This window comes from Dryobates pubescens, chromosome Z (assembly GCF_014839835.1).
Source record: "Dryobates pubescens isolate bDryPub1 chromosome Z, bDryPub1.pri, whole genome shotgun sequence".
In the NCBI taxonomy this organism is placed as follows: Eukaryota; Metazoa; Chordata; class Aves; order Piciformes; family Picidae; genus Dryobates; species Dryobates pubescens.
The window spans coordinates 68696153-68709329 of record NC_071657.1 but is presented as its reverse complement, the minus strand read 5'-3'; the positions used below and the strand labels follow the sequence as shown (position 1 = coordinate 68709329).

The 13177-nt window shown below is 40.9% G+C and overlaps 1 non-coding gene across 1 annotated transcript; it reads left to right on the top strand.

The window, feature by feature from the left end:
• Positions 1-12777: 12777 nt before the first annotated feature.
• TRNAA-CGC (transfer RNA alanine (anticodon CGC)) lies at positions 12778-12849 on the top strand. Its single transcript has one exon. It is a non-coding gene; the product is annotated as a tRNA-Ala (tRNA).
• Positions 12850-13177: the final 328 nt, after the last annotated feature.

Sequence of the window (13177 nt, the reverse complement as noted above, 5' to 3'; positions counted from 1 at the left end):
CGTATCTTTATTTTAGTCATTGCGAGCACTGTAATAGTTCACAGTGTGAGTTGTCAGAGCACCATTTTATTTTATTGCAACCACTGAATATGAATCTACAAATACTAGAAACAGTTGTAAGAAGTCATAAACTGAATGAACTAAAGGGCCATGAAATGAGTTAAAGGGCTTCACTTTCCCAGCTCAAACTTCCAAGGGGTCTTTTAGAACTAGCTCAGCAAACAGCCTTTAAGAAACTGAGGGACCACAACACAGGGGAAAAAAGGGAATGTGGTTGAAAAACACTGAATAAAAATCCCAAACCAAGAGACGCTTTTGTGGCTTTTCCTGTGCCCCTGAACACAGGCCCATATGGGCACCATGAAGAGAATATCACGTGCTCTGTACCTGAGGTGTGTGACACCAAAGTCCTGGTAGAAAGTCAGTTTTCATGTTGTTGAATTAATGACACAGCAGGTGCAGTGTTTCCTTGCACTGCTCCTGTAGATACCTGTGTCCAATTCTGCACTCATAGTAGACCTCTACACCACTCTTACCCCTGCTGCTCTTACTAGGGTTTCTCCACCTTCTCTAATTCTCCACCTTCTCTAATTAACTGAGGGGATAAACTACTTTGCTCTTGTCTTGAATCAGTTACAGGGTTCGGTGTTGTTGCATCATCTTGTCAAGCCACACCTGCAATACAGTTTTGGTCCCTGCTATGCAAAAAAGATATGCAGAGAAGCCTCACAAAAATGATTACAAGACATGTAAGCTGCTGCATGGGAAAATGCTGGTTTTGTTCAATCTTGAGAAAAGAAAGCTTGGGTGAGATATTCTCACCACTTTCCACTATTTAAAGCATGGCTACCAAGATGAAGACTCCATTTATATAAGCAGTGACATGGAAGAGATGAGGGGTAATGGATACAGGGTAATCCTGGTGAGGAGCAGATTAGGCACAAGAGAAAAAATTTTCACCACCAGAACAACCATCCAGAGGAAATAATCTCCCCAGAGAAGTGGCACAAGGTGCTGGCCATCACACTTTGCCCAAGAAAGGTTGGTCCACATGATCCTTGGTCCAGTATTCTATAATTCTACAATTTGTTGCACCAGCTGGAAAATTTACCAGTTATTGCAGTAGTTCCAGGGAAGGAAAATGAACAGGATTGGACACAGCAAATCCTTGTTTCAATTCCTGTGTGGTCGTCAGGCACAAAGCTAATCCCAGCTCCAAGCACAATGAGTAAGAAAGATCATCTGCTTTTATTCCCATGATCTGCAGTGAACAGATGTTAACAAAGGCACAGGTAATTTGCTTGAAGAGAGAACTCTGTAACTGCTTGCTTCTTCCTTTACTGTGTAATAAATCCCACCAGCCTGAAAGCACAGCAAGGACATTTCTGCTAGTGGAGATCAACTAACTTTTAGGCATTTCTGAATTGTCAGACATTTTGGTTCAAAAAAATACAGCAAAAAAAAAATAGTTGATATATCAAATATTTCAAAATAAATACTCTGAAAAAAACCCAATGCTAAGGTCTGTTCTATATGATGCAAACTACTCTGAATTGAAATCTGTTTACAGACAAGTGAGCCCGAAACAAACTTTTTCACTATTTTCTGTTCTTTGGTCAATTTATTGTTATATGGTTACTGAAATAGAGGGGGAGCTGGTCTTCTGTTGTGAAATAAACCACAAGAGTTTCTTAGGAAAACACTGCAGACACTTTCTGTTTCTCTCTCTCTCTCTCTCTCTCTCTCTCTCTCTCTCTCTCTCTCTCTCTCTCTCTCTCTTGTTTTTTCTTTTTCTTTTTTTTCTTTTCCCAGGCTGAAAGCTAAAAAGTGATAGCACAGGAGAGTGAAGATTCATCTCAGGTAAATTACACATAAAGGGAAAAGAAAAAAAATGAAATCTCTCTGCATGAATGAAAAACAGCAAAACTTTTCCCACTTTAGGCTGGATGTAAGTAAATGTAGTATGGCTGATACATGCCACTTATACCAAATGCCTGCATATTCATGGGGAGTTTTATCCATCTGACAGTGAGAATGTGAGAAAATATTCTACTTAGGTTGGAGGATTCATTCCAAAACCACACAGCACTTTTATGGAAGCTGGGAAACAGGAGGGAGGAAAAACATCACCTGAGAGCTGGTTGATCCATGTTACCCTAAGTTTTACTATAGTCTAACTTATATTTTAACTCTTTGTGAAAATCAGGGACTTTGAGATGAAAATGTACTACTAATCTCAAGCTCTGTGCTACACCTATCATCAACTGATCTGTGCAGAACGATTGCCTAATTTTCCACCTTTCCACCTTCCACCAAAATGTTCTCTTTTTTAAACAGTGACTCCAGCTAAAAGAAGATATTAGTAATACTCTTTTCCAGAACAAGAGGACACAGTCTCAGGCTGTGCCAGAGGAGGTTTAGGATGGAGGTTAGGAGGAGGTTTTACACAGAGAGAGTGATTGCCCATTGGAATGGGCTGCCCAAGGAGGTCGTGGAGTCACCATCATTGGGGGCATTTAGGAGGAGACTTGATAGGGTGCTTGGTTGCATGGTTTAGTTGATTAGGTGGTGTTGGATGATAGGTTGGACACGATGATCTTGAAGGTCTCTTCCAACCTGGTTTATTCTATTCTATTCTATGCTACTCTATTCTATTCTCTAGGGCAGTAGGTGGTGGTCGTTTCTGGCAACTCATTTAACATAATCAACAATTTATTATCAGCTTCTCCTGACCTAGGACATAAAGTAAATCCTCAGTTTTACCCAGGTTCTTGCACTATCAGTGGCTGTGGAGACACACACAAACCATCTTCACATTTCTTGTATGGGGAATGGTCTAGTCAAAGGGAATTACAGAGGCAACTGAATTTCAGTGAGTGGGATGATTATGCCTGTCACAATTGGAAACAGGATTTTGAAAAGCTGTTCTCTGAAACATAGGCTAGACATTATAAACAAACCTAAATGTGTGTAGCAGGTTTTGAAAAATTGGTTTGGCCCTTCATTTATTGAAAATGGTCTATGTGATGCCTGTTTCTGTGAAGCAAACATAACAACTTTTATGTTATATCTGTAAAGTCCCAACTCAAAAAGAATAAAGATTTCGCAGGACTCAAAGGAGCTTTAGAGAATACAGTAATCTTCATTAACCAACTTTACATATGAAAGTATCATGGGCTACTAAAAATAAAAAAAAGAGAAACCAATTATTTTTGTGTCAGAATAGAATAGAATAGAATAGAATAGAATAGAATAGAATAGAATAGAATAGAATAGAATAGAATAGACCAGGTTGGAAGAAACCTTCAGGATCATTGTGTCCAATGCATCATCATTCCTACACCTAAACTGGAGGAATACAAATAATGTCAATAAGGTCTCCCCTGATCCTCCTCTTTGAGCTGGGGCTGCTTAGCGTGGAGAAGAGGAAGCTCAGAGGAGACCTTATTGCTGTCTACAACTACCTGAAGGGAGGTTGTAGCCAGGTGGGGGTTGGTCTCTTCTCCCAGGCAACCAGCACCAGAACAAGAGGACACAGTCTCAAGATGCACCAGGGGAGGTTCAGACTGGATGTTAGGAAGAAATTCTTCACAGAGAGAGTGATTGCCCATTGGAATGGGCTGCCTGGGGAAGTGATGGAGTCACCACTACTGGAGGTGTTTAGGAGGAGACTTGATAGGGTGCTTGGTTGCATGGTCTAGTTGATTAGATGGTGTTGGATGATGGGTTGGACGTGATGATCTTGAAAGTCTCTTCCAACCTGGTCTATTCTATTCTATTCTATTCTATTCTATTCTATTCTATTCTATTCTATTCTATTCTATTCTATTCTATTCTATTCTACTACTGTTAATTAGATGCTTTAATCTTGTTAATGTCTTTTTATCTGAATTTGGTATGAAATTAATTTCTTCTGTAATGTACAAAAAGCAGTTTTATGATTCTTGTGTCCGAATGAAAAATAAATGGAATCTTCTATCCTATCCTATCCTATCCTATCCTATCCTATCCTATCCTATCCTATCCTATCCTATCCTATTCTATTCTATTCTATTCTATTCTATTCTATTCTATTCTATTCTATTCTATTCTATTCTATGTTAGAACCTTGACCTGTTCTGTGTAAGGATTTCAAGACATGAGTGCTAACAAAATCAGTAGATTTACTGTTTCAATGACAGATATGGAAAGAAAAACTGCTTAAACATTCATCTCTCTAAATAAAGGAAGAGCAAGTTACAAGTAATTGGAAGAAAACTTTCTGTCCTTGTAGATTATCTTCAATGAAAAATTGCTTCCTAGTGTTCTTCTCTCTCTTTTGCTCTCTAAGTTCCATCAATGTACAATGAAAATAACTGCAGACAGAAAAGCTTTTAAAATGGAAATAAAATCTTATGAAAAAAACCCCAACAACCAGTTAAGTACTTTCTCCCATCTGCATGGTCAAGAGAGTTCTGGCATTTTAGAAGACCAGACTACTGAGGCATAAGTACTGCATGTCTGAGGCAGAAGACTAAAAGAAGAGATTTCCAACACCTTTATTGACTGCATCCTTTTCCCTCTACCTGGCATGTCTGAATCTCTGTTATAAAAATTAATGTCCTCTTATGATGCCAGTTCTGACTCTAGTGATGGAGATGCCATTCACTCTGGTTCTGGAAAAAAACTGTTTACCTTTTATTTCCTGGCTGTGGTAACTTGGCATGGAGTTGCTAAGGCTACAACCTGCTGTTAGTTGGGATCAGCATCCATTGGATCCAGGTGCTGTCAACCTGCTGTCAACACACATGTTGTGTGCTGGCAGCAGCTCTACATCTGATACTGCAAATCCATAAGGGAATGAGCAGTGAAGAGAAGGGAGAGAGAATGGCTGACCATGGCTGACCATGTGCCCAACCCCTCCTGTTGTGACTGGGTGGGGAAGTGGGACAAATCAATACATCATGTTGTTGGCAGCAAAAGCATATCCTGTGCTGAGTGCTTTGCACTTTCTCCTGTACAGGACAACTGAAAATCAGAGCAGGTTTAAAAAAGTAAAGGTACATGATCTCCTGGACTCAGTGGGATTCAGATGAAGATTTATGGCTAGGAACAGAAGGCAAATCTCTCCCTCAGAGAAAACCCTCTCTCCCATGCCACCAGGCAGCAATCCTCCTCCGTTTGATGAATGCCTTCTGGTAGCTGTGTTCTCTGCTCTTATCAGTCTAAAGAGATTATTGTAGCATCAATAAATAAATATGACAGGGGAAAAAAGGGCCAAAAAAGCAACCAAGTTATATTTCCAAAACTGCACAAACCCAGTTTAACTTTCATTGCACTCAACATCCCACTGCTAGTTTGATTTTTGCATTTTCTGCTTAAGGCTTTTTTTCAGTGTTTGTTCCAATATATTGCATTCATATCTTCCCTCCAGACTACTTTCTTATCATCTGATTTATGGCTTTCTTTCAGCAGAAATATTCTATGGTTCATTTAAAATGGATAATAGCAGTTACAGTGAAGTCTTTACACCACATTGATGCTTTTGGGATTCTTAAAGAAATTTCCCATAAAGACCTCCCATAATCCATAAGTAAATTTCACATTCTTGTCCTAGGTGTTATTTTTGTTCTAATTTGGATGTGATGTTTGTTTTATTAAGTATAAGACACACCAAAAATAATGAAATACAAGATTTGTTGGAACTGTTCCTGTTTTTCTGCATTTCCTAAGGTGAACAGTTTCTGAAAGAGGTAAGATGGCAAGGCTGAAAGAGCTGTATTGCTCTTGGCAGACTAAGTAAAAGTCATCTGCCTGTGCAGCCTGAGAGAACAAAATATGCCTCAAGCAGGCTACCAATTCCTTGATGCAAGTCAGCAAAACCTTTAGGCATTTGATTAACCTTATATGCATATTTATGAACTTGAGAAACAAGCCTGATTATTCTTAGAGAACAGAACCCAAAAGTCATTCAGTAGAAACTTGGATTCCTTCTTACTGACATCCCCCTTTTCTGTTGAAGCCATATTCTTACAGAAATTATTTTGTCCACCTGTAAGTCTCTTATGTGTTGCTCCTGAACTGTAAGAATGGTAGTCCCATTCTTGATTTAGCTACGGTAATTAGAGTTGCTTGAGAAACTGATTGCATATTCCAGTTATATGGAAAGGGAAGGAAAGTGCAAGAGCCAGAGCTGACATACACTGAAAAGTTTCTCTTATGCTTGAATCCAAATCTCTGACAAAACTTATTGATTCCCTCTCTTACCCCTGTGTATTGAAATTAATGCTACTCCCCCCCTTCTAATTTCCTGGCTGTTTTATTTATATATTTATACATTTATTTATTTTTAAAGTTTTATTTAATACAGTATGTCTGGAAAACCCTGCAGGTACTTAAAGCCTGGCTCCTTGATGAACATATCATTGTTGAAAGCTGTGTCTTCTGCCTTATTCCATAAAGAGACAGAAAGCTTCTTTCAGGCAGGTAAGATTAAAATATATTGATTATATTGATGTGACATGAGTCAAAATGAACTTGGCATTCAGAAAATGTTGTTGTTAAAACCTGTCAAGAGACACAAAATGTAGTCTCATTTCAGCAATAGAATCTTTCAGGATGTGTTCTACCTTCATAACAGGAAGGTAGGATAATCCATCATGTCAGAGTACTGAAGTAGAGAAATGTGTTTCCCCTCCACCCCACCATTTATTCTCACCTGCCACCTTCTCAAGGCTCAAGTTCCTCTCAAAGGTGCTGCTTTTGTGCAGATGCTCCTGAATTCTGAGAGGTGGAGTTTACAGAGGCAATTCTACTGCACTTCATTGGAGAGATAATGTACTCATGTTATAGTGTCAACAGATAGAACGAGGAACAAACATTTCACACACACACTCCACATGTATTTTGTGAAGTTTTCCCTATTTGTATATCTTCTGAAAGCGTGCTTCATTAATTATAAGTGTTAATAATAAAGAACTGAGAAAGAAAATCAAGAGGTTTCTGGCTGAAAAGTTAATTCAGAAATTATGGTAACTGTGAAATTATCTACACTTGCTTCAGTGAGTTTAATGTCTACAGTGAAGAAAAACAAGGCAGCAGCATGGGTTAGAGGAGGTGAGGACTGAAATCTACACAGCTGCTCACTCCAGATACCCCTTCAAATGCACACAATATATTAACACCCTTGTGTATCATTGTGAAATAGTATGGCAAATTTAATATGAAAACTCCTCAACTTTCTCCAGCTTTCCTTCTTTAAACACCAACTTTTCTTAGAATCATAGAATCAACAAGGTTGGAAAAGATCTCAAAGATCATCAAGTCCAACCTATCACCCAATGCCTCATGACTACTAAACCATGGAGCCAAGTGCCATGTCCAATCCCCTCCTGAACACCTCCAGGGATGGTGACTCTACCACCTCCCTCGGCAGCACATTCCAATGGCTAACAACTCTCTCTGAAAAACTTTCTCCTCACCTCGAGCCTAAACTTCCCCTGGCACACCTTGAGACTGTGTCTTCTTGTTTTGGTGCTGGTTGCCTGGGAGAAGAGACCAAACCCCTCCTGGCTACAACCTCCCTTTAGGAAGTTGTAGAGAGCAATAAGGTCTCCCCTGAGTCTCCTCCTCTCCAGGCTAAACAATCCCATCTTCCTCATCCTCTCCTCGTAGGGCTTGTGCTTGAGGCCTTTCCCCAGCCTCGTCGCCCTTCTCTGGACATGTTCAAGAGTCTCAATGTCCTTCTTAGATTGAGGGGCCTGGAGCTGGACACAGGACTCAAGGTATGGCCTAACCAGTGCTGAGTACAGGGGCAGAATGACTTCCCTGCTCCTGCTGGCCACACTATTCTTGATGCAGGCAAGTACTGTTGCTATTTTTTTTCTTACTCAGTAACTGAGGACAAAAAATTAAATTGAAGACTCAGTCACACCACCAAAGCATTATTTTTTTACTTTTTGTATAAAATACATTGTTTAGGAGAGTTGGAGATGTTTTTCTGTAAGTCAGGATACAGGTGGAAAAGACATAGCAGTTCTTGCATGACTCCCTGGGATCTATGGCAGAACAGAAAGGGACCCTGTGGAATGATTCCAAGCAGCAAAGCTATTTGTGCTTGCTCTGCAAGCTAGGCAGCAAAGGAGAGTTATGTGTGTCAGTAAAAGGCATGAAGGACACTTTTACAATCACTGAAACAGGATTCTACTTCTCTCTCTTGAAAGGTAACATTAATTTAATAATTCTGTAAATGTATTTTCCATATTCTGAATCTAGACCTCTTATCTCAGGATTCTACCAAAGTTTATTTTTTTTGGTGTGACAAAAGTTATGTGAGTTCCATTTTGTCTGTTAAAACCTAAATGGAGCTGAGATGCTAGCACTTATTTGCAGGCACACAGGTGAAGCTATGTATTGATAGTTGCAGAGATCTGGAAATACATAGAATACATAGAATAGACCAGGTTGGAAGAGACCTTCAAGATCATCGCGTCCAACCCATCAACCAATCCAACACCATCCAAACAACTAACCCATGGCACCAAGCACCCCATCAAGTCTCCTCCTGAACACCTCCAATGATGGTGACTTCACCACCTCCGCAGGCAGCCCATTCCAATGGGCAATCACTCTCTCTGTAGAGAACTTCTTCCTAACATCCAACCTAAACCTCCCCTGGTGCAGCCTGAGACTGTGTCCTCTTGTTCTGGTGCTGGCTGCCTGGGAGAAGAGACCAACCTCTGCCTGTCTACAACCTCCCTTCAGGTAGTTGTAGAGAGCAATAAGGTCAACCCTGAGTCTCCTTCTCTCCAGGCTAAGCAACCCCAGCTCCCTCAGTCTTTCCTCATAGGGCTTGTGTTCCAAACCCCTACCCCTCACCAACTTCGTTGCCCTTCTCTGGACTCGTTCCCGCAATATTAGCTCAATAAGTCCTTGAGAAGAAACCATGGCTTTTGACACCCAAATACAGATGTCTAGTGCTGTTTAAGATGGTATATCTTGCCCTCTAGCTAGACCTCCACGAATGCATGTGTCACCAGTATGGGTCAAGTCTTGTGGATGTCACAGGGTATTAGATTCTTGTTTTGACACATCCAGAAAGAAAGAACTTTGCAGGCACACAAAAATCCACATGGAACGGTGGAACTTAATTTTTCAGAGGCTGCCTGTGGGTATGGTGCAAGCAGGATATATTAAGGATACTCCTAAATCCAAGATCTTAAGCCTGGGTTGCACAGAGGTGACTCATTATTCCCTGAGTCAGTGTTCTCTGCCATAACCTACCTGAGCAGAGTGAGGCTGTGTTAAGTGTTGCAGTGGAATAAAATCTTGCTATGATTTTTCCTGCTAGTAACTGGTAATATATGACACGTGTAAAGGCAGTGGGAGAGAAGGGGGAATGCTTCATATTCATGCTCTGAAAAAAATGCAACTTGTTAAAAGTGAAGTTTCATTGCAGACATAATATACTTTCCTTCCAGAAATGAAACACAAGGCTCCTGAGTGTGTACATTACATAAACTCTTGCAGCTTCATGTCATGTCCTAGAAAAAGAATGTTGTTCAAATAGCTACTGAAATTAAAAGAGGAAAGAAATCCCAGCAGAATAATATTCCACCAGAAAAGAAAATCTACAGAGAGATAGAGAGATGCAAGTACTAATATACCAATTGCAATATAAAACCATTTTTTTTTCCCCATTAAAAAATCTTCCAAGAATGAATGATCTAAGACAGATATCTCAGGTAGCCATTTGAGCAGGTAAATCATAAACCTGTGTGATGGGCTAATGCCTATCCTGGAAGCAGGGTGGGGGGTGGGGTGGGCTTGTGAGAGCATTGCCCTCCCAGCAGGGGTTTTTCCAGTCCCCCTCCCTGCCCAGCAAGACTATAGAAAGAAGGATGCTGCAGCCATTAGCTCTCTTGGGCCCTGCCTTTGCTTGGAGGAGGACTGCTGCTGGCTCCCTGCTTCCCTGCCATGTGGTCAGACCTGGTCCTTCTCCCTGCTACCTCCACACCTCTTCAAAGAGACTGGTTTTGCATTCGTATTTTTTCTCCCATCCATCCTCGTTCCCTACCCTTGTGAACCCTACCTGTTATTGTTACATATATATATATAGAGAGAGAGAGTTTAAACAAAATTATTCTCTACTTCCAAGCTGACTCCAAATTATTGCTTGGTGGATTTGCTCCTTCCCTTTCTTTTTGCTCTCCATTGGGAAAGGGGGGGTTGGGGGGGTGGGGTGGAGCAGGGGAGGGATTCTCATCCTTGTCCCCATCTAAGCTCTTAAGTCCCAGTTAAGGCTCAAACCACCACAACCTGGATTGCAGGAAAAAGAAAGACTGTACACACATACGTTTCCAAAATCTTGCACATGAGCAGTACTTTGTTAACACCTCTCAATTCTTGTTTGATAGACTATGCAGACAGAACTCTAATCCTCATGGGGCTCAAGTAGCAGACTTTGTGAGTTATCATTCTGCTGCTCTCAGAGTGTCACAGCTAGAATATTTGTACAGTGAGTTGTGTTAACAAGTGGTGTGCACAAAGGGAAAAAAGGATCTTAAGGAATTATCAGACTTCTGACATTTTAAAGTCATCATTATAAAAATTATATGGAGACCTTTTTGCAGTCTCTCTACACTTAAAGGGGGCTTGAAAGAAACATGGAGACTTGTGCTAGGTTTTATAGTGACAAGGGGTAATGGTTTTAAATTGTAAGAGGTTAGATTTTAATTAGCTATAAGGAAGAAATTGTTTACAATGAGCATGGTGAGATACAGGAACATCTTGCCCAGAGAAGTTGTGGATGCCCTTCTGGTGGAATTGTTCAAAGCCTGATTGGATGGGGCTTTGAGCAGCCTGACCTACTGGAAGATGTCCCTGCCCATGACAGGAGAGTAGGAACTAGATGATCCTTCCAACCCAAAGCATTCTTGGCTCTATAAAATTGTTTCTATAGCATTGGAAAGCTTAAAAATTATTATGCTCAAGCTGTCAAATCTCTGTTTAGGGTCCTGGTAGAATAGAATGACTTTAAGAAGCACCAGGTTTTCCAACAGGGTGAACGCTTCTGAAAAAATCAGGGCACATATAAAATTCCCATCTGATGGATGAGGTTGGTAGTTATGCTTAAAGTAGTAGTTCTTTGCAATCTCCACTGTAACCTGTATGTACAGGTTTCACAAATGTTGACAGGATGCTATTTTTCACTCTTAGATTTTGCTTCCTTCCTGATGAACTTGGATATGTCTGTGTTGTATTGTTGAAAAATAATTATATTAAAGCTGAGACAGGCTAAAACTCCAGTATTCATATAATTTCAATATAATAAACCTGTTGTGAAGAGGTCATTAAATTTATGAATATGAAATATGAATTATGAAAACAGTATTTTTATTAATTATCAAATTAATAACCAATCACTAACTTATATACATGTGCTAGTGCACGTTCATGAAATACATTCCACAAGTGGCTTAATGTTATGATTAGAACTTAATTGAACTATCTACAGACGATTTCTGTATTTATATAACAAAGGGTGCAGTTCCACCACTTGGCCACTACATGGCCCGGTGGGACGCGGGCGGCTCCTGGCTATGTACAGCAATGATTTAATCTTTCTATGCATCAGCGATTACTCTGCTAGACGCGGATACTCTGAGCTGAGTGCTAGTGCATGGAGAGCACGTGGCTGTGGTGCCGCTGGGTGTCTCGGGCTCAGCGAAGGTCCTCCCTCTGCAGATGATCCTCCAACTGCTTCTCACGATGCAGAGGCTCTCAGTATGCGCGCATGTATGACAGAGGCTAATAACAATAAACTCAATGGCAGAGACTATGGCTCGAGAGTTGTTCTCTCGAGCAAGCACAGAGACAAAGTGAAAAGGGGGGGAGGGGGACAACTTGTTTACCAACTGGGGTGATACTTATAGATTCCTCAAGGCTGGGTTTGACCAATGGGCACTCTCATAAACAACTGGCTTCAGCCTACAGAAAGCGTGAAGCTAGTATTCTGCCCATACTTGGTGCTTGCACGAGCACTGCATGTGCTGGGTGCGTGCTGGCCTGGATAATGCCTTGGCTTTTGTCTTCCTTCTGAAGGAGGGGGAACTTGTCCACATGCTGGGACAAGATTCAATATTTGAGCATACTGTGCCATCACCACAAAACCCCATAACAATTTCTTCATCCAGAAATGGGGAAAAAAAAATAATAAAAAAAATCTGAGTGGCCAGATTAGAGGTTGACTTCTGGCTTAATGATGCAAATAGTATTTACAGGCCTCTGAAAAAGCTCTCTCACTATGTGGCAGATTATTACCGTTATTTGTGTCCTGTAAAAAACTCCAACAGATTGTATCTTGTGATGAAAATAAAAGAAAGAATTATTGCCATCAGCAATTAAAGGACAATATTGGTTACTGCTAGGATAGGAACCACCTGAACAGCTAGCTAATGGGTGCAAATGCAAGCACATCTACAAAGTGGCACAGTGATAGGGTGACCTGGCTTGTTAAAATGTGGTCTTACAGATTAAAAAATAAAACGAAGGAGTTTTCAAAAGTTTTGTTGTTTTTTGGTTTGTTGTTGTTGTTGAAATAAAGAGTTTTAAAATAGAATAGAATAGAATAGAATAGTATAGACCAGGTTGGAAGAGACCTTCAAGACCATCGCATCCAACCCATCATCCAACACCACCTAATCAACTAAACCATGGCACCAAGCACCCTATCAAGTCTCCTCCTGAACACCTCCAATGATGGTGACTCCACCACCTCCCCAGTCAGCACATTAACTTGGGGATGTAGCTCAGTGGTAGAGCGCACGCTTCGCATGTGTGAGGTCCCGGGTTCAATCCCTGGCATCTCCAGAGGCTTTCATTTCTGGAGGTCTTCAAGAGGGGATTGGATGTGGCACTTGGTGCCATTGTTTAGTCATGAGGTTTGTGGTGACAGGTTGGACTTGATGATCTTTGAGGTCTCTTCCAACCTTGGTGATTCTGTGTGATTCATGGCCAATCACTCTCTCTATGTGGAATTTCTTCCTAACATGCAGCCTAATCCTCCCTTGGTGCAGTCTGAGACTGTGTCTTCTTGTTCTGGTACTGGCTGCCTGGGAGAAGAGACCAGGCCCCACCTGTCTACAACCTCCCTTCAGGTAGTTGAAGAGGTAGAGAGCAATAAGGTATCCCCTGAGCC